Source organism: Petaurus breviceps, unplaced genomic scaffold, assembly GCF_028583685.1.
Source record: "Petaurus breviceps papuanus isolate PSGF00001 unplaced genomic scaffold, PetGlider_PUasm1.0 221, whole genome shotgun sequence".
Classification (NCBI taxonomy): domain Eukaryota; kingdom Metazoa; phylum Chordata; class Mammalia; order Diprotodontia; family Petauridae; genus Petaurus; species Petaurus breviceps.
Genome location: NW_027185877.1, coordinates 10,602,589 through 10,622,921, shown reverse-complemented (window position 1 = coordinate 10,622,921; position 20,333 = coordinate 10,602,589). Strand labels below are relative to the sequence as shown.

Genomic DNA, 20,333 nt, shown 5'->3' with positions numbered 1-20,333 from the left:
ACACTATGAGAGTCCACATCAAAGACACCAGTGGAAAGTTCTCCCCCAAGGCATGGCAAACAGTCCCACCCTTTGTCAGTGTACTTGTAGATCAGGTTATTGCCCTAGTGCAGCAAACCTTCTCCTTCTGCCTCATCATCCATTACATGGACGATCTCCTTTTGGCAGCCTCCTCAGAGGCTCAAGTACAGCATCTCCACGAAGCAATTGTCCGTTCACTGGCCTCCTTCAGCCTCCAACCTGCCCCTGACAAAACTCAGACCGGAGAACCGTATTCTTACTTAGGCCGACTGCAACATCCCCAGATATGAGAAGATTCTTGTTGTACCCTCAATGATTTCCAACAATTAGTGGGCGCTATTCAATGGCTCCGGTCATCAATTCCCATTCCTCCCTCCTTAATAACCCCACTTTATGAAATACTCAGGGGTCCCTCAGAACTCTCCTCCCCTCGGGAATGGACACCTCAGGCTAGAGTGGCCCTACACACCATTTTCAATCGCACCTTAATGTGTACAGCCCGCATAGACCCAGAGAAGCCACTGGTGTTAACCATTCTTAAGGATGCCCCAGTCTTTGCTGTATTGCACCAAGATAAACAAGCTATTGAGTGGCTATACCCTTCTCAACCAAAGAAAATCATAACAGAAATGTGGAATATCTTCCTACTTTTATCGTTGATTGTGTCAAATGTGCCATGTTCCTTCAAGGGGCTCCACCCCTGCTTGCCCTACTTATAGATGAGGCAGCCCTCTGCACCCTTGCTCAGTTACATCTCCCATGGGCGCTGGTGCTGTTATCTGCCCCACTCTCTCCTCCTAAGCCCTACCCTTTTGCACAGCTGTTTTCCAGAGCCTCCTTAATTGCCCGAAAATCGATGCTGTCTGACACCCCCGTGCAGGACCCAATGTTTTCACCGATGCCACCACATGAGGCTGTGCTGCGATAGCTGCCTCATCCTTTCATGTTTTCCTGCTCCTCCCTACCCCCTTTGAGTCCACCCAGAAAAATGAACTCTTTGCTGGGTGAACTCAAGCCTTTAATCTTATAACTGATATCCAGTATGCCCTTCAAGCGGTACAGTGTGTGCCCAATGCTTTTATAGATTTTGGGCATTCCACAATAGCACAGCTACTCTTCTGGGCACAGCAATTGCTTTTATCCCATACCCATCTGGTCTATATGATGCATGTCCGCTGTCATACAGATGGCTTGGGCCCATTTTTCAAGGCAACTCCCTATCTCTCCTTTACCATGTGGAGTCAGGAAGGGCAGCTCACCAACGTTTCCACCTCTCTGCAGGATTCTTGCAGCGCCTTTATGGCCTCACAAAACAACAAGCTTCCATTATTGTTCATCCCTGAGTACAGTGTGCACCTTTTTGACCCCCTCCAGGCATCCTGGCACATAATCCCCGTGGAGACTTTCCTAATCAGTTATGGCAGATGGACGTCACCCATTTCCACCATTGAGTCATACATATGTCTATAGATACAGCCTCTGGGTTCCTACTATTCAACCTGGAGAGGCGGCCAGCCATGTCTGCTCCCATTTATATCACTGCTTTGCCTTAGCAGGACCCCCTGCCGCTTTAAAAATGGATAATGGTCCAGCCTATACCTCCTGCGCCTTTCAGGTCTTTCAACAAGAATATGGCATTTCTCATTCCACTGGCATCCCCTATAACCCTACAGGCCAAGCCATGGTGGAACGGGCCCACCGCTCCCTCAAAGCCCTCCTTATTAAACAGAAAGGGGAAGTAGACGGGTCACGGCATCTCACACAGGCCGCTCTCAACCTTACCCTATACACACAACTTTTTACAATTTTCTTCCTATTCCACTACCCCGGCCATGTGCTTTTCCCATGTATTTCGCTTAAGAAAGCAGGCCCCCCCCCCCCCATCTGCTCGAGTCATGTGGAAGTCAGTGGATGGCTCCTGGGAAGGGCCAGGACATATTGATTACTGGGGTCCGGGGTATGCTTTTGTCATTCCAGATTGTGAAAATGGAGAAACAGGTTCCTCCCAGGAAGGTCAATGGGTTCCCACCCAGTGACTTTGCTTCCTCAGTGAAGAAGAAATGGCAAAGATGCCGACGAAGAAGACCAAGAGTCTCACATCAGAGGACCCATGATCTTTGTTCCCTATTTTTCTCTTGCTCTTTTATCCTTTCTACCAGGTAGCAAAGGCACGCAGGATGGCTGGTGGATTTACATCAGGAATCCTCCTCGGATTCGAGCACTTTCTTGGGGTGAAAAACAGCCCACCCAGTTCTACATGGAAACATCACCTGCACGGCTCTGAGGTGGCCCCAGCCTTCGTAAACATCTCAGTGCACTTTAACTTCACCAGCATAGGAGCTAGTCAACCATGGTGCCTCCAGAAGTTCCCCAACGCTAACTACAGCCACTGCTTGAACATCGGGGGATTGCATACAGCATTATTCTCTGCTAATGACACAGTGTATCGTATGCAGCTTCTAGCACCAGGGAATCGTGCCTGTCAATATAATAACCCCCTCAATTTGGACTCATGTCTTGGATTGTACTTTCAGCCTCCAGTCCCTCCGTGCCCAGTGTCTCAATACAATGTGGCTATCACAGACACATGCGTTGGTATGGTCTTAATCCAAAATTTGACAGACTGGGTTTGAGGACTATTGCTTGTTTCATAATGACTCGCATGTAAGTGGGCATACCTTTCCCTTCCCAGGAGGGATCCTTCTTGCCTGGGTGGGTTACACTGCAGCAGCCCAAAATAGCACTTGGTATTCATGGCTGGTCACCTTGGGGATTGAGCACCTTATAACTAACTACACCACCTCAGGCACACAATATGGGGGAGGAGCGTGTTTCTCCAATCCAAGATTTGCCTTTGCTACAGTAGCGAGCTCAGACACACAGAATAGCTCAGCTTCCCTCATCCCCTTAAACAATACTCTGTATAATTTCACCTGTTTAAATTGCATTATTAGCCCTTGTATATCTGGGTATAATTGGACTGTAATTCAACAGATTTATATAGTGCAAAGACCCATCCATGTATGCCCTTGTCCCGGTACAGCAAGAGGGATGGTATCCCACTGCTGCTGATCACGCCTTGCAATTATTACATAGACAGTATCTCATGTATAATCTTAGGTGTTGTTTCTCTTGTGACACTTCTGCTTTCCTCTGTATCCCTGGCTCAATCTGTAGAAACCACCAGTGCGAGTGTGCAACAGGCCAAGTTTTTGAAACAGTTATTGGAGAATGTAACTCAGGGTTTCTGTATACAAAAAAAGCTTAATTCAGAATTTTATCAGGCCCTACAAGCCTTAGAACAAATTGTAGAGGTTGTAGGTGATGAGCTCCTTTGGCTAGAAGTCGAAGCTCACCTGCAGTGTGACTATCGGCAGACTGCTTGCTATCTGTGTCACACCTGCCCCTTTTAATTCCTCTGCCCTGCAATGGAAGGCTATCAAGCATCACCTGCATGGACTCATTGAGGTAGGAAATATCTCCTCCAACATGTTAGACCTGGGTCACTTAATTTGGGAAATTAATCATTCTAACAAGGACGACATCCCCTAAAGACATAGTCAATGACCTTTTAAACAAATTGCGTACTACTTCTTGGTGGTCTTGGGGCTGGAAGTTGCTCGCTGGTACAGGAACTACTTTGTTGCGCCTTCTTTGTTTATTATGCTGTATTCCTATTATTATTCACTGTGCTGTAACTATACTATGCCATTCCTTGGGTGCTCTTAAAGCGCAGATATTGTTTCATCCTCCAGACCCCTGTGATTTAAACAGAAAGGGGGAGTTGTGAGTGACCTCCACATGACCTCAGTCAGTACATGCTTGAAGGGTAAATGGGGCTCCTCACTCCTGAGGCACCTGGATGTGTATTCTGCACAGGAATCAGATATTCCACCCGATAAGGTTGTTTGCCTAACCAGAATGTGAACTCTGTTCCAACCACATTGAGTCATAATGGGGAAGTTCTCCCCTCTGGTATGTACTGTTGCTGAGGCACGTGACACACTCTTCCCCAGGGAGAAGTATATCAAGGGGCTGGGAGGGGAGAAAGAAAAGGAAAATGTGAGATAATAAATGTGCTTGCTTACAACTGCTGATGGGGATGTTCTGTTAGGGGAGAGATCTGGAGACATCTGAAGACCCTGGTGGGTGAGTGAGAAGGCCGGCCAGAGGTGACCAAGGTAAGTGGTCACTAACAGGGGTGCTTGCTGTTACAAAGGGCAATAGATCACCATATCCAACATAACTGTGTCCAACATAACTATGTCCAGCAGCAGTTCATTCTTATTAGGTAAGTCTTCCTAAATACTAAATCAGAGAAACTACTGAACTAGTAAGCCCTTCTTCTTCCTAGGGTGTGATTATTTGTTAATTGGAGATGAGACACTCAACTCTGATAAGCAGGGGCATAATGATTAGGCTATTGTATCATAGGTGCAATTCTCCTGTCTCAAGATGGATTAAAAGGACTAGTTTCCCAGTTGGGAACAAATTTAACACCAGGAGAGATAAATGGGTACTTTGATTGGCATGGAGAGCCCTATTGGGCAGAAATAGCTTCCTTATCCTTAGTTAGGGGGAATCATATAATCCTGAACCTAGTATACCTGCCTTTTCTCAAGGTTTTCACGTACCAACCATGAGACTCAAAGCCCAGTCCACTGGGAAGATTTTCCAGGATCCTAGAGAGTTATCTTCTCCTACTGAATAAATGATAGCCAAATTTCAGTTGCACATGCCTCTCTTGTAGTGTGATGAACCATTAATGAATTAGGAAAAAGCCATTCCTCAGAAACCATGTTCTCATAGTTGAGGGCCCATTGGGCTATTGGAAGAGGCAAGGCATTGAGACTGGGATTGGAGACCTGCCAAAAGCTCCATTTGGCCTGGTCTTTATGGACAGAGTCTTAAGAGTCCAGTGGAAGAGACTATTGAATGGCCTACTTTATGTCTTTTAGACTGTAACTTCTTTTGGATCCCATTCAAAAGAGGTTGATTTGGCACATGGGGGCCATTTGTATACTAATGTGATAAATGTGGGTTCTACAATACCCAAAGGGTTTAAAAAGCTTCTGAACTTCATTTAAAATCTGTGCAGATGTGAATATCAATAGCTTATCATCTGACTTTTCCAATTTGCTAGATTCCCAAAAATTTGATTGAGTGGCCTGAACCCTGGAATTTCTTAAGACTGATTTCTCACCCTTTGCCCCTCATGTGGAGCAACATCTGATGTAGGGCCCCTAGCGCTGTGGTATCATCTGGCCTGATCAACATTATGTCATCAATGTGGTGATGTACTTTAATGTCTGCAGGAAGGAAGGCCTCTTTCAGATTCCTCACCACCAAACTGAGGTAGTATAAGGGAGAATTCAGGTAGCCCAAAGGAAGGTTGGTGAAGTTATTCTGGACACCTTCCCAGGTGATAGTGAATTTCTCTTGACTAGTGTCAGTAACAGAAATAGAGAAAAAAGCATTAGGAAGAACAAAAACATCACTACCATACTGGGGGCCTGGGATATCTAGACTCTCACATTAATTAAAACTAGACTGACCCTCACAATTGGATTGCTAATTTTATTTAGTTCCCAGGTTCCATCTGCCTTCTTCTTTAGATGCTCAGGGCAATTTTAAGCAGAAATGGCATAGCAAAGAACATCTACCTTTTTAATCTTCATTACTAGGGAAGAAGGAGATGAGGGGAACTGAGTCCAGAGAAGTTTAGTGCCATTGTATCTTCCCGTATTAAAGCAAAACACATTTTCTCCTTTGCTAAGTGTTCAATGACTTGAAAGTACCTCATTTCATCCAAACATTGAGCCTGAACTAAGAAGACACCAGTGTTGTAGCCTTGTCTATGATTCCAGTACAACACACAGTTTAAGATGTAGAAAAGGCAGTTGGTGATGTAAGATTGAAGCTAAGGAAAGACATTAGGTCTAGAAGTATAGGTCTGGGAGTCATCTGCTTCGATGAAATATAAGATAATTCAACAGGTGAGATGGTATGGAAGGAAAGAGAGAGGGTCCAGATCAAAATTTGGAGGATACCTTCAGTTAGTAGGCATGATCTGGATGAAATTCCAGTAAAGGAGGCTGAGAAAGAAAGGTAACACAGGTAATAGGAGAAATAGGAGAGAGCAGTATCATGAAAACCTAGAAAGTATCCAGGATGAGTGATTAATGGTGTCATAGCTTGAATATAAGTTGAGAAGGATGAGAACTGAGAAAATGCAATTGGATTTGACAATTAAGATATTATTGTTAACTTTGAAGAAAATGGTTTCAGTTTAATGATGCAAAGACATGTTGCAAAAGATTTAGAAGCAAGTGAGAGGAGAGGAAGTTGAGGTACCCAGCACAGATAGTTTTTTCAAGGAGTTGAGCTAATAAGGGGAGGTGGGATAAAGAACAGAAGTTAGTGGGTATAGTCAAAACAAATGAGGTTTTTAGGGATAGGGGAGACATGGGTATGATTGTAGGGATGAGGGAAAGAGGCAGTAGATCTGTAATTTTTTTATATAGATAGCTTTTAAAAATATAAGATAGCTTACATTTTCTTCTTTTAAAAAATTCTTTTGGCTTTGTTTATGTGAATTCTTGTTGTCTTCTATAGTCATTAATTTTTATTTGGTCCATTCTGATGTTAAGGGAATTTGTTAATAGGGTGAGGTTTTTATGCCTCTTCTGTATAGCTAACTGATTTGTCTCTCCTCCATAGTTGTCATTTCTTTTATAGTATCTTTAAAAAATTCTTTCAGGGAGGGTGCAGAGCCAAGATGGCAGAGTAACAGGAAGAAAAATAGCTTAATTCACCAATTCAACTCCATCAAACAGATCTAACAAATATACCAGACCAAATCCTAAACAGGAAATACGAGAAGGGGAAATTACAGTAAGTCACATCACAGCCCAGGTTGGCATAGGGAGACAGAGAGGTCTGTGGACCCTGGGAATGCTGTCTAGCCAAGAGTACCACTGATCAAGGGCATTCCAGCACAGGAAGAGGCTGGGTAACAAGGTCAAGAAGAGGTCCCAGTCCACCCAAGAGAGGTGTAAATTTGTGTATGGTGCATGAACAGGTGTCAATTGTGCATTCTGTTTCCTCACTACCCTATTCCAGATAACAGATCCAGGGAGTAATAAGAAAGGAATTTGAACCTAGGGATGGGTATTCAAGGGTCAGCGGCACAGTTCTAGGCTATGCACTAAGCAAGGAACAAGTTCAGAAACAAACAGTAACTGTGTGGTTCAGATTTCAGGAATGGAGTAGGATCTCTTTTCCAGCTTCCAGCCCAGTCTGAATCCTACACAGGAATAAACAGGGCAGTAAATAGTAGAAAATGTAAAGCATCTCATAGTCAAAATAACTGAACTGGAGAGAAAGAAGATTTATGCTGATAGTAAAATGTAGCCCACTACACGTGGGCCACCTCATGAGGGAGCATGATAATGAAGAAATGTGGACCAGGCAGAATTGCAAACAAGTTGCAAGCAAATTAGTTTATTAATTTGAGGGTCAGGAGTTATATAGGCAAAGTATATGTTGTTTTACTTCCATTCCCATGGGACATTTCCCAATACTGTAAATCAGTACATGAGTCCTAGCAAGTTGGTCAAAGTTTGAGGAGAGGGATGATCTGAATCCCATAGGTAAACACAAACAGTAGCAAGATCCATATCTTAATCAAGGAATGCACAAGGAATGAAATGGTGAGCCAACAATCCTGAAATACTTAGCCCATAAGAGTAAGAACAGAGCATAAGAAAACTCTGGCCTGGACTTCCTAAAATGGACTTCTCAGAGCTGGCCCTTGACAGAAAAAATATATATAATTTAAAAATAAACTCTTGTATAATTTATTTGAAGAATTCTAATTGATTTTGTGTATAAAATTTTCTTTCTTTGAGTTTTTGATTTTACTTATTTTTGAGTTATTCTCTTCCAGGTTTGTGCCTTGATTATCATAAAAGTCTATTTATATATTTATTTTTGTATGCATGCATGTATGTATGTATATATTTTTTGTTGGCTTATTTTTTCTGAAACCTTAAGAGCTTAGTTCTAGGTCTCCCCTTTTCTGGGAAGTCAAATCCTATGGAAAATCTTTCCTTTGTGCCCTTAGCATCTTTCTTTAGGTTAGACTCTCCCTTTTTGCAGGTTGGTGTTTTGACCCTTGCCTTTTTCTTTACCAGTGACACCAAAGTTCTCTTTTGCTGTGATTGACCCCTTCTTTTGGATGAGATGAAAAGGAAAAGGAAGTCTTTTCCTCAGTTAAAAAGTGAGGTTGCCCTCCTGTAATGTAATACCAAGCAAAGGCAACTTCCCAGGTTCAAAATACCAGCATAGGTGCTCTCTATTTTATTCAGTAACAAACCCAGAACAGAGAAGATCAAAACATGACATCATTCAAAATACAGCATTTACTAAGTGTGATTAAATAATCTCCAAGGCCTACCCCACCCCAGGACTTTCCAATCATTCAATCAATTACAAAGTCTCTGTTCCAAATACTTCTCCACCCCTAGGCTATACCTTAATTAAGTCCACCACAAAGCCCCTCTTCTCAAATGGAGATTAGTTTCCAAACATAAGTAAAATACATTCATTTGCTCAACCATAGAACACAAAAAGGTCAAAAGTTCCCCACCCCTGGATCACAATTGAATCTACCCCAGAGTTACATCAAGTTTAAACACAGCACTTAATACCCAAATGGAGGTCTTTTCTTCATCTTGACACGAGGCAAGTTCTCAGCAATCTTAGTTCCTGGGGAGACAAGGCTTAGCAAGGCCATAAGATACATTGCCAGTCCCTTCATGAATTTATCCTCTGTCTGTAGAACAGTCCTAGAACCCCTGAACACATTAGCAAAGCCCTCTCCCAGGATTTCTGTAAACATACAACAAGAAAATCCTTCTTCAGGGCTTCTAAACCAACAGAAAGGCTCCCAGACCCCTGCAACAACAGCACTGTCCTTCACCAGTGGACAGTATTCATTCTGTCTGCCGGACAGTCTCCAGACCCCTGCAACAACAGTACTGTCCCTCACCAGTGGACAGTATTCACTCTCAGTACTGTCCCTCACCAGTGGACAGTATTCACTCTCTGTCTGCAGGACAGTCTCAGGCCTTCTTAACCAAATGCCAGGTTCCAGGACTTCTTCAACAGGACAGTCTTTCACCAGTGGACAAATCTGGCAAAATAACATCAAAACAGACAGACAAAGTACCAGCAAAACAGCCATGTCTCCTCAGTCCTTGGCAGCTCAGGGGGCAGGTCTCAAAAGTCCAGGGCAATTCAAAGCGGCCACCAGCAATCTCTTAGTCTCTCCCTCTACACGAGGTGCTGCTTCCAAAAAGAACTTCCGCCTCTCTCTTGTCTCTCCAAATCTACGTCACCAGCTCCTCCCAGTCAGGACTTTCTTTTCACATCAAAAAGTCCATCCCACAGGTGGGATTAACAAGCTCTGGGTTTTAATACAATCAATTTGAAAACCAAGCCAATACAGGGGAATCTTTAATTGCCTTTACTATCACACCTCCTCTAACATTCGTTGAAGCCTTTTCCTTGAGAGGAAGGAGTAGGAATTATATGAATGTGTGTGTGTGTGTGTGTGTGTGTGTGTGTGTATTTCACTCATTAAGATCTTTTTCTTCTATAACTTGCTAAGTTGTAGGAGAAGCCAACCTCTTCCCCTCCCTTTTTATTTTTTCTAAAAGCAATGGGCAATCAGTACAGAAGCTGTTTTTCTCTCCTTCATACCGAAGTGGTTTTGTTTTGCTTCATTTTGTCTTTCTCAATCTTTGTCCTGAAGTCTTTCAATTTCACTTTAGCTGAGGTTTTTTTCTAACTGCTCAGGCTAAGAGAATTTCTTACCACTGAGGCTTTTTTCTGAGCTGGAAGACTTTAACTTTCATCCCTTTGGGGATATGGCTTACATTTACTACTTGTTTAAAAGATTAGTTACTTAGTAATCGGTTACAGGCAGCCAGAAAGATAGAATTCAAATATAAAGAAGCCAGTCAGGATCACGCAAGATTTTGTAACCATAACTGTGCAGAAGTAGAGAACATGGAATGAGATCTTTCAAAAGGCAAAAGATAAAAGTCTACAACCAAGAATAACTTTACCCAGCAAAACTGAGTATAAATTTTTAACAGGAAAAAACTGAATCTTCAATGAAATAGAGAACTTTCATACATTCTTTTTTTTTTTTAAAGCAATTGGGGTTAAGTAACTTGCTCAAGGTTACATGGCCAGTTATTTTGTGTGGGTGTCAAGTATCTGAGACTTTCATACATTCTTTATGAAAAAAAAATGGAGCTGAAAAGGACCTTGGAATTAGGAATCAAGAGTAAAACAAGCCCTTTCCCCCAACATGGCGCCAAAGGCGAAGAAGGAAGCTGTTGTCCCCCCCAAGACAGAAGCCAAGTCCAAGGCCTTGAAGGCCAAGAAGGCAGTGCTGAAGGGTGTCCATAGCCACAAAAAGAAGAAGATCCGAACATCCCCCACCTTCCGGCGACCCAAGACACTGAGACTTCAAAGGCAGCCCAAATACCCTCGGAAGAGTGCCCCTCACAGAAACAAGCTCGATCACTATGCCATCATTAAGTTTCCCTTGACCACCGAGTCTGCTATGAAGAATATTGAGGACAACAACACCCTGGTCTTCATTGTGGACGTCAAGGCCAACAAGCATCAGATCAGGCCGTAAAGAAGCTGTATGACATCGACGTGGCCAAGGTCAACACATTGATCTGGCCCGATGGAGAGAAGAAGGCCTATGTCCGTCTTGCTCCAGACTATGATGCTTTAGATGTTGCCAACAAAATTGGAATCATCTAACTTGCTGTGCCCCCATTCCACCTACGATAAAAATAAAGTTTTCCAGAATAAAAAAAAAGAGTAAAACAAAAAGTCTAATACAAGTGAACACTCAAAGAGGACTTCATAAGAATAAATTGTTTATATTCTAATAGAGGGCAGGATGTTAAAAAGGTTCTTTCAAAATCCTAATATCACTTGAGGTCATAGATGTAGTTAATTGAGACAGAAGATCTAGATATAGTTTTGTTATATTTTGAAGATGCTATAAAAAAAAAGGAAGGGAGGTAAAGATATATGGGGAAAATGAGAGAAAAGAAGAAGCCTGTTAACACATATTTGTCGCACAAATAAAACATTAATCAGTTAGTCAGAAACATTTATTAGGCACCTCTTATATGCAAGCCTAAGTACTAAGTACTAGGAATACAAAGAAAGGTAAAAGACTATCCCGGCTTTCAAGGAAGTCACAACATACTGTGGTAGAAACTGTGTACAGACAAGATGTGTGCAAGCTAAATTGGAGATAGTGATGGTCTCAGAGGGAGAGCACTTAGGTTGAGAAGGAAAGGGCAAACTTCTTACAGAAGGTAAGACTTTAGCTGAGACTTAAAGGGTGCTACAGATTTGTAGTGTTGCATACACTTTCAGATAAGATCACTGTACTGTTAGTTTTGCTCACTTATTTCCTTTATTACAAGTGAATTCTCATGGAATGAGGGTAATTAATCTGTATGATGTAAAAACAAAATATAATAAAACTTTTTGAAAATAGAGATAGTGGGGATAATAAAGGAGGCACTCTGCTAGAGAAAAATGGAAGAGGACAAGATCAAAGGCACGTGTTATTTTGCTTGACTATATATGCTTGTAATGGTTTTGTTTTTTTCTTAATGGGAGGGCAGGTGGGAAAGAGAAAGCAGATCTTTGTGAAAATAAAATACAATTTAATTTTAAAATTTATGAGGCTTTTTGGAAATCAACAAATGGACAAAAGGTGAACAAGCTTTTAAAGACTTGGTCAACTACCTCACACATATACTTGTATACATATAAGTCTTTTGTATTAGATACAGAGAAGATCCTTGAGGACTTGAGAGCAATTCTGCATCAAGAAAAGGATGATCACCAGAGATCAATTGCATTTTCCAGCAGAAGCTTAGGTACAGTGAGTCTTGCTGTCCCATACAAAGATTAAATTCATGTGTACAAATTGAAATTGCAAGCATGGGCTAACAACAATTTCTGATGTATTTTGAAAACTATCAAATTCGATGCTGTTTGCCAGCATAGCAACCAACTATGAATTCAGTATACTCTATTAGACAAATAAAAGTAATTTGGATGCAAATTCTCTGTTTCAAAGATTATGTGAAACTGAAGCTATAGTGATAACTAAGGAAGAAGTGAAGGCTATCTGTAACACCCGGGTAGTTGTGCTACAAATGTCAGTAGAGCTGATATTGTGGAACCTCCACCAGACACTGTACCAGTAGCATACAACAACTCATTTCACTTAACCAACCCAATCTGCTTCAGTTACCTATGAATAGCCAGTGACAAGACAAAAATAGCCATTCTGGTGCTCTGATAAGTAGTATAATCCAAGAAACATGGCTTTGATGCTAAAAGATTTGTGTTCTAGTACTGTAGAGGTGCCTTAGGGTTGAGGCTCTGGCAGAAGTTTATGCTATACCATGGAACACTGTACTGAGTTAGCATTGATTCCACATGTAGTACCAGAAAGATTTACATGATATTTATATGATAGAGAACATTAGAGATAGTAAGGGGCAAGTTTTACTGGATCCAAATAGTAGCAGTTGTCAGAGATATGAGACCTGTGTTTATTACATGTAAAGGATAATGCTAACAAACTATTTTGAATATCTGGAAAATATAAACACTAGCAAATCTTGGAACATTGACTTTCTCTTTCTGGAAGGAGACAGTAAGAAATGAGCCATTCCTTAGTGGTGACTGACCATTTCACAGGGTTTCTTAGAGGCAAAATATTTCTCAATGTGTGGATTGTCTGTCACAATCTCATCATACTAGGCAGAGATTTTTGAGAGCAAGCTACTAAAAGATATGTTTGTTTTGGTTGGCATCAAGAATCCTAGAATTACTCCTTACTGCCTCCAAGGATACTCACAGCTTGAGTTTTTTTTTTTTTTAATCACAAACTGCTAAATATGTTAGGAACACAAGAAACCAGAACAAAAATCTCCTTGAAGTCAACTTGTGGAATTTTTTGCCTCCACATACAATCTTACCAAGAATAATGCTATGTATTTTGCTTCATACTTGATGATATTTGGGTGAAAGCCATATCTACAAGTAGTACTTCTTTTATCTAAGACTGAATCTTAAGTTTTTCAACATAAAGACTATGATGGAATATGAGAAACTCCAAGGCAAAAGAGGTGATGAAGAAAAACAGGATCTGTTACTAATGTAAAGCAATACCAACCTGGTTCAATAAGAACCAAAATCCTGAGAAGGAAGAATTTGAGCATCATAAAGAATTGGAAAGCAGTGTGTAGTGCAGAAACTAGAGCACCAGTCCTGGAGTCAGGAGGACCTGAGTTTAAATCTGGCCTCAGACACTTAATACTTACTAGCCATGTGACCTTGGGCAAGTCACTTAACCCCAATTGCTCTGCTTTTTCCCCTCCGGAAGGAAGGAAAGAAGGAAGGAAGGAAGGAAGGAAGGAAGGAAGGAAGGAAGGAAGGAAGGAAGGAAGGAAGGAAGAAAGGATCAGAAAGAGTCTGCAACCTCACCATTACTGAGTTGTACCAGAGTACAGGGGGCATGTCAAGACTAATGTCTGGAAGATTTTAATGTGGTGGAGAAGCCCCATGTAGACATAGCTCTTTTGGATGAGAGACAGAGACACACACAGAAAGAAAGAGACACAGACAGAGAGATAAGCAGATACAGAGACAGACAGAGGGAATACCATAAAGCTTTTCAAAAATGGAAGGATTTAAATTTATAACCAAGGGGGAGTTCAGTGGCAATTTAAAAAATAACAGTTGAACTGAAAGGTTCATTCTGAAAGGTTGAATGAGTACAGAGGGAAAGAAATGAACAATATTGCCCTTGACCAGTGTTGTAAAGGAGTGGAAATGTAATTCTTGTTCTGGAAGGAAAAAAAAATCTATTTTAAATTGGTACCTTAAAAAAACAATAACAAAAAGAAAAAAGGAAACTAATGAGATATAGTCATCAAAGGTGGACAGGAAACTATTTTCACCTAAAACTGCTTCTACTTCTTAATGGTTTCTGTGAAAATTATAAAGTTCTCTTGGAGAAGAGGAGACTTGATTTTGGGAGTGTGTAACTGCTGGAGTGAAAAGTAGACAGGAGACTCTTGTCAATGGGTATTTATCAGACATCTACTATGTGCCAGGCACTGTGCTAAGCACTAATACAAACTAAATAAAAAGGCATTCCCTGCTCTCAAGATTTTCACATTGTAATGGGGGAGACACCACATAAACAACCATGTAGAAGCAAAATATGCTGGGGGCAGGGGGTAGGGTTGGGCGGAAGGAATCCCAGAGAGTAGGCACAGAAGATTAAGGATGACCAGAAAAAGCTTCTTGCAGAAGACAGGACCTTAGCTGAGACTTGAAGGAAATCAGTGAAGAATGTAGACATGAGAAAGGAAAGAGTTCCAGACATGAGAGACAGCTGGTGAAAATGCCCAGAGTTAAGAAATAGAATGTCTTACTCAAGGAAGAGTATGAAAACTCATGTCACTGGATCACAGAGTATGTCAAGAGAATAAGATTTAAGAAGGCTAGAAAGATAGGAAGGAGCCAAGTTATGAGTATTTTATATTTTATCTTGGATATAATAGTGATTTGTGTTCTAGCCCTAGTGTTGCAGCTGTGGCAGAAGTTGATGCTGTGCCATGGAACACTGTCCTGAACTAGCATTGATTCCATATGTAGTACCAGAAAAATTTACATTAGAATAGAGAACATTAGAGATAGTAAGGAGCAACTTTTACTGGATCCAAATAGTAGCCATTGGAGTTTGTTAAATAGAGCGATGACATGGTCAGATCTGTGTTTTCTTTCTCTCTCTCTCTTTTTTACTTTTTAGTTTACATCATTCACAAATTTTCTCCCCATTTTTCCCTACCCACCACCCCAAAACAGTGATGTCGCTGAATATCCCCTCCCCCAATCTGCTCTCTCCCATTCCCCCTCCAACTTTCCAGTAGGGCATGGTGGATCGCTATGCCTTCCTGTTCTTCCCCTCCATTGTAACAGTTTTCCCTTGCCTCTTCTATATGAGATAATTTACCCCATTCTGTCTCTCCCCATCTCCTCTCATTATGTTCCTCTCTCACCTCTGTTTCACCTTTTAAGTATCATCCCTTCCTATTAAATTGGTCCTGTGCCTTCTATCTATGTATACCTGTACACATATATACACACACTCACATATGTATTCATATGCCCATATACACTCCTATATAGACATATATGTATGTATATGTACATATATATATATATATATATTTCTATTCCCTTCAACTATTCTCATACTGAGAAAAGTTTCATGAGTTACATTATCATTTTTTCTTTTTTTTTCTATTTGAATATTTTATTTTAAAACTTTCAATTCCAGATTCATTCCCTTCCCCCCCTGCCACCCACCCCCACTGGGGAGACAAGCAGTTCAGTATAGGTTGTACATGTGCGGCTAATGCAAAACAATAACATAGTAGATTTATTGTAAAAGACTGACTATATTTCCCTCCCTCCTATCCCACCTCCCACTTGTTCTATTCTCTACTTTGATCCTGTCCCTTTTCAAAAGTGGGTGCTTCCAACTTCCCTCCCCCCCCCAGCCTGCCCTCCCTTCCATCATCCCCCCTCACATCCCCTTCCCCCCTATTCTCCTGGAGGGTGAAATCCCCTATTTAGTGTTTATTTCCCTCTCTCCTCAAGCCAGATTCAATAGGAATAAGGTTGACCCATTCCCTTTTGCCTTCCCATTCTTCCCCTCCATTGTAACCATTTTCCCTTGCCTCTTCTGTATGAGATAGTTTGCCCCACTCTGTCTCTCCCCATCTCCTCTAATTATATTCCTCTCACCTCTTAATTTCACCTTTTAAGTATCATCCCTTCCTGTTAAATTGGTCTCGAGCCCTCTCTCTATGTATACCTGTAAACGTATATACACACATTCACATATGTATTCATATGCCCGCATACCCTCATATAAAGACATATATATATATACATATATATATATATATATTTCTAATCCCTTCAACTACTGAGAAAAGTTTCATAAGTTACAATTATTGTTTTTCCATGTAGGAATGTTAATAGTTCAACTTTGGCTAGGTGGCTCAGTGAGCAAGAGCACCGGCCCCAGTGCCGGGACGACCCAGATCAAATCCGGGCCCAGACACTCAGCACCACACCCAGAAACAACAAGTGGCCGTGCAACCCCGAGCAAGCCACTCAACCCCGATTGCTTTAAAAAAATTAATTCAACTTTGATAAGTTCCTTATGATTTCTTTTCCCTGTCTACCTTCTCATGCTTCTCTTGCTTCTTGTATCTGAATGTCAAATTTTCTATTCAACTCTGGTTTTTTCAGCAAGAATGCTTGAAAGTCCTGTATTCCACTGAATGACCATATTTCCCCCTGAAACATGATACTCAGTTTTGCTGGGTAGGTGACTCTTGGTTTTAATCCCAGCTCCCTTGACCTCCAGAATATCACATTCCAGGCCCTTCAATCCCTCAGTGTAGAAGCTGCCAGATCCTGCATTATACTGATTGTGTTTCCACAATATTCAAATTGTTTCTTCCTGGCTGCTTGTAATATTCTCTCCTTAATGTGGGAATTCCGGAACCTGGCTATAATATTCCTAGGAGTTTTCTTTTTGGGATCTTTTTCAGGAGGTGATCGGTGGATTCTTTCAACCTCTATTTTGCCCTCTCGTTCTAAAACATCAGGGCAGTTTTCTTTGAGAACTTCCTGGAGGATGCTTTCCAGGCTCTTACTTTGGTCATGGCTCTCAGGCAGTCCAATAATTTTTAAATTATCTCTCCTGGATCTATTTTCCAGGTCAGTGGTTTTTCCCATGAGATATTTCACATTGCCTTCTATTCTTTCATTTGTTTGGATCTGTTTAACAGCATCTTGATTTCTCATAAAGTCATTAGCTTCCATTTGCTCCAATCCAATTCTGAAGCAATGATTCTCCTCAGTGAGCTTTTGAGATTCTTTTTCCATCTGGCAAATTCAACTTTTTAAGGCATTCTTCTCCTCATTGCTTTTTTGAGCCTCCTTTGCCATTTGAGTCAGTCTGTTTTTTAAGGTATTATTTTCTTCAGTCAGGCTGTTGACTCTCATTTCATAATTTTCTTGCATTGTTCTCATTTCTCTTCCCAGTTTTTCCTCCACTTCTCTTATCTGCTTCTTAAGGTCCTCTATGGCCTGTAACCAGCTTGTATTTTCCTTTGAAGCTTTTGGTGCAGGAGTTCTGACTTCACTGATTTCCTCCTGTTCCATGCCTTGCTCCTTCTTATCCCCAAAATAGGATTGTAATGTTGGAATCTTTTGTCTGCTTTGTTTCCTTTGCCTGCTCATTTTGCCACTCAATGATTTGACTTTTGGGCTTATTGCCACAGTAGGACTCTGCCACCAGACAGGGGAGTTTCTGTCCCAAATGCTGGGGTTTTCTCAGCTGCCAGAGGTATTAGATGGGTGCCCTCTCTGAGGTCTCCACACGCTCCGGCAAGCTGGACACACACCCCAGGACCTCCACCCTAGACTGCAATCCAGATCCAAGCAGGTTAAAGCAAGAGCGATTACCCCTCAGACTGGTGCTTGGTCCCCCTACACTCTGCAGGCCAGGAGCTGAAGCCGCCATGTGGTGCTGGCAGGCTGTGCTGGTGGCTCAGCGGTTTCTCTCCCTGGGGGTAAAAGCCATGCACTCCCACTTACTGGGTCCCAAAGTCCAGACTGCACTGGCCTCTCACCTTGTCCTTCGCATCTATGTATTGATAAATCTGGAAATGACCACAGCTGCTGCTGATCTGGAGTCCCTCTGGCTGGTGGCTGGTCAGGCCCGCCCTGGGGCTAAAGCCTCGGGTGGTGCTGGGCTCGGCTCCCAGAGCGTTGTGCTGGCCGATTCCTGCCGGCCTGTCGGGCTGTTCTCAGTGGGAGGTTAGTTTTTCTGTGTCATTTTGTGGGTTCTGCAGCTCCAAAGTTTGTTTAGAGTCCCCTTTTTACATGGATTGGGGAGGGTGGAAGCCGGAGCCACGGGAGAGTCATGCTTCTACTCCACCATCTTGGCCCACTATCATTTTTTCATGTAGGAATATAAATAGTTCAATTTTGATAAGTTCCTTATGATTTCTTTTCCCCACTTACCTTCTCATGCTTCTCTTGCTTCTTGTATCTGAATGTCAAATTTTCTATTCAACTCTGTTTTTTTTTCATCAAGAATGCTTGAAAGTCCTCTATTTCATTGAATGACCATATTTTGCCCTGATACATGATACTCAATTTTGCTAGGGAGGTGATTCTTGATTTTAATCCCAGCTCCCTTGACCTCAAGAATATCATATTCCAAGCCCTTCAATCCCTCAGTGTAGAAGCTGCCAGATCCTGTGTTATCCTCATTGTGTTTCCACAATATTCAAATTTTTTCTTCCTGGCTGCTTGTAATATTTTCTCCTTGATCTGGGAACTTTGGAAACTGGCTATAATATTACTAGGAGTTTTTTTTTTTTTTAATCTTTTTCAGGAGATGATCAGTGGATTCTTTCAACTTCATTTTGCCATCTGGTTCTAAAACATCAGGGCAATTTTCCTTGAGAATTTCTTGAAGGATGATTTCTAGATCCTTTTTTTGATCATGGCTTTCAGATAGTCCAATAATTTTTAAATTATCTCTCCTGGATATATTTTCCAAGTCAGTGGTTTTTCCAATGACATATTTCACATTGCCTTCTATTTTTTCATTTGTTTGGATCTGTTTAATAGTATCTTGATTTCTCATAAAGTCACTAGCTTCCATTTGCTCCAATCTAATTCTGAAGGAATGATTCTCTTCAGTGAGCTTTTGAGATTCTTCTTCCATCTGGCAAATTTGGCTTTTTAAGGCATTCTTCTCCTCATTGCCTTTTTGAGCTTCTTTTGCCATCTGAGTTAGTCTATTTTTTAAGGCGTTATTTTCTTCAGTCATGTTGTTAACTCTCATTTCATAGTTTTCTTGTATCATTCCCATTTCTCTTCCCAATTTTTCCTCCACTTCTCTTATTTGGTTTTCAAAATCCTTTTTAAGCTCCTCTGTGGCCTGTAACCAGCTTGTATTTTTCTTGGAAGCTTTTGGTGCAGGAGTACTGACTTCATTGTCTTCCTCCTGTTCCATGCTTTGATCCTTTTTGTCCCCAACATAGGAGTCTAATGTTGGACTCCTCTGTTTCCTTTGCTTCCTTTGCCTGTTCATGTTGCCACTCAATTGCTTGACTTTTGAGCCTTTTGCCACAATAGAACTCTGCTACAGGAAGGGGAGCTTTACCTAACCTCTGGGGTTTTCTCAGTTGCTGGAGCTATTAGTTGGGTGCCCTCTCTGAAGCCTCCACACGCTCTCTGGCAAACTGTTCACACACCCCAGGACCTCCACCCTAGACAGCAATCCAGATCCAAGCAGGTTAAAGCAAGAGCGATTCCCCCTCAGATTGGTCACTTGGTCCCTCTGCAACCTGAAGGCCTGGGACTCTGAAGCAGGGTGGCAGGTGGCTGCACACAGGTGGAGCCTCAACTGCTTCTAGCCCTGGGGGCAAAGGCCAGATCACACTCACAAATTCCCTGTTCCCCCAAAGTCTACACTGACCTCTCACTTTGTCTTTGCCATCTGTAGGTTGATAATTCTGGAAACTGACACAGCTGCTGGTAACCTGAAGTCCCTTGAGCCTGTGGCTGGTCAGGCCACCCTGAAGTTAAAACCTCTGGTTCATGTGGGGTTGGTCTTGGCTCCCAGAGCGTGAGCTGGGCTTGGCTCCCAGAGCGCTGCACTGGCCGCTTCCTGGTGGCTTTCTGGGCTATCTTCAGAGGGAGGTTAGCTTCTCTGTCATTTTGTGGGTTCTGTAGCTCCAAAGTTTGTCTAGAGTCATTTTTTACATGAATTGGAGACCAGATCTGTGCTTAAAGAAAACCAATTTGACAGCTGAGTGGAAGATGGATTGGAATGGGGAAAGACTTTTAAGAAGGGAGATCGATCAGCAAGTTATTGCAATAATCCAGGTGTGAGGTGATAAAGATCTGCCTCAGATTGATTGCAGTTTCAGAGAAGAGAAGGCAGGCATATAGGAAATATTTATGAACTGAGTGGTTGATTGTTGTAGGCTATAACAGGTATCCAGAAGTACCTATTGGGGGGCAGCCAGGTGGCACAGTGAGTAAGAATGCCAGCCCCAGTGTCAGGAGACCAGGTA

General features: G+C 41.9%; 1 protein-coding gene across 1 annotated transcript in view; it reads left to right on the top strand.

Annotated features, from left to right (window-relative positions):
- The first annotated feature begins 4,084 nt into the window (after window positions 1-4,084).
- The window catches only part of LOC138166401 (retroelement silencing factor 1-like), a 131,247-nt gene continuing 114,998 nt past the window's right edge, over window positions 4,085-20,333 (top strand). Inside the window, exon 1 of the mRNA XM_069094854.1 lies at window positions 4,085-4,202. The gene's annotated coding sequence lies outside the window, so the exon portion shown is untranslated. The remainder of the gene's footprint in view (window positions 4,203-20,333) is intronic.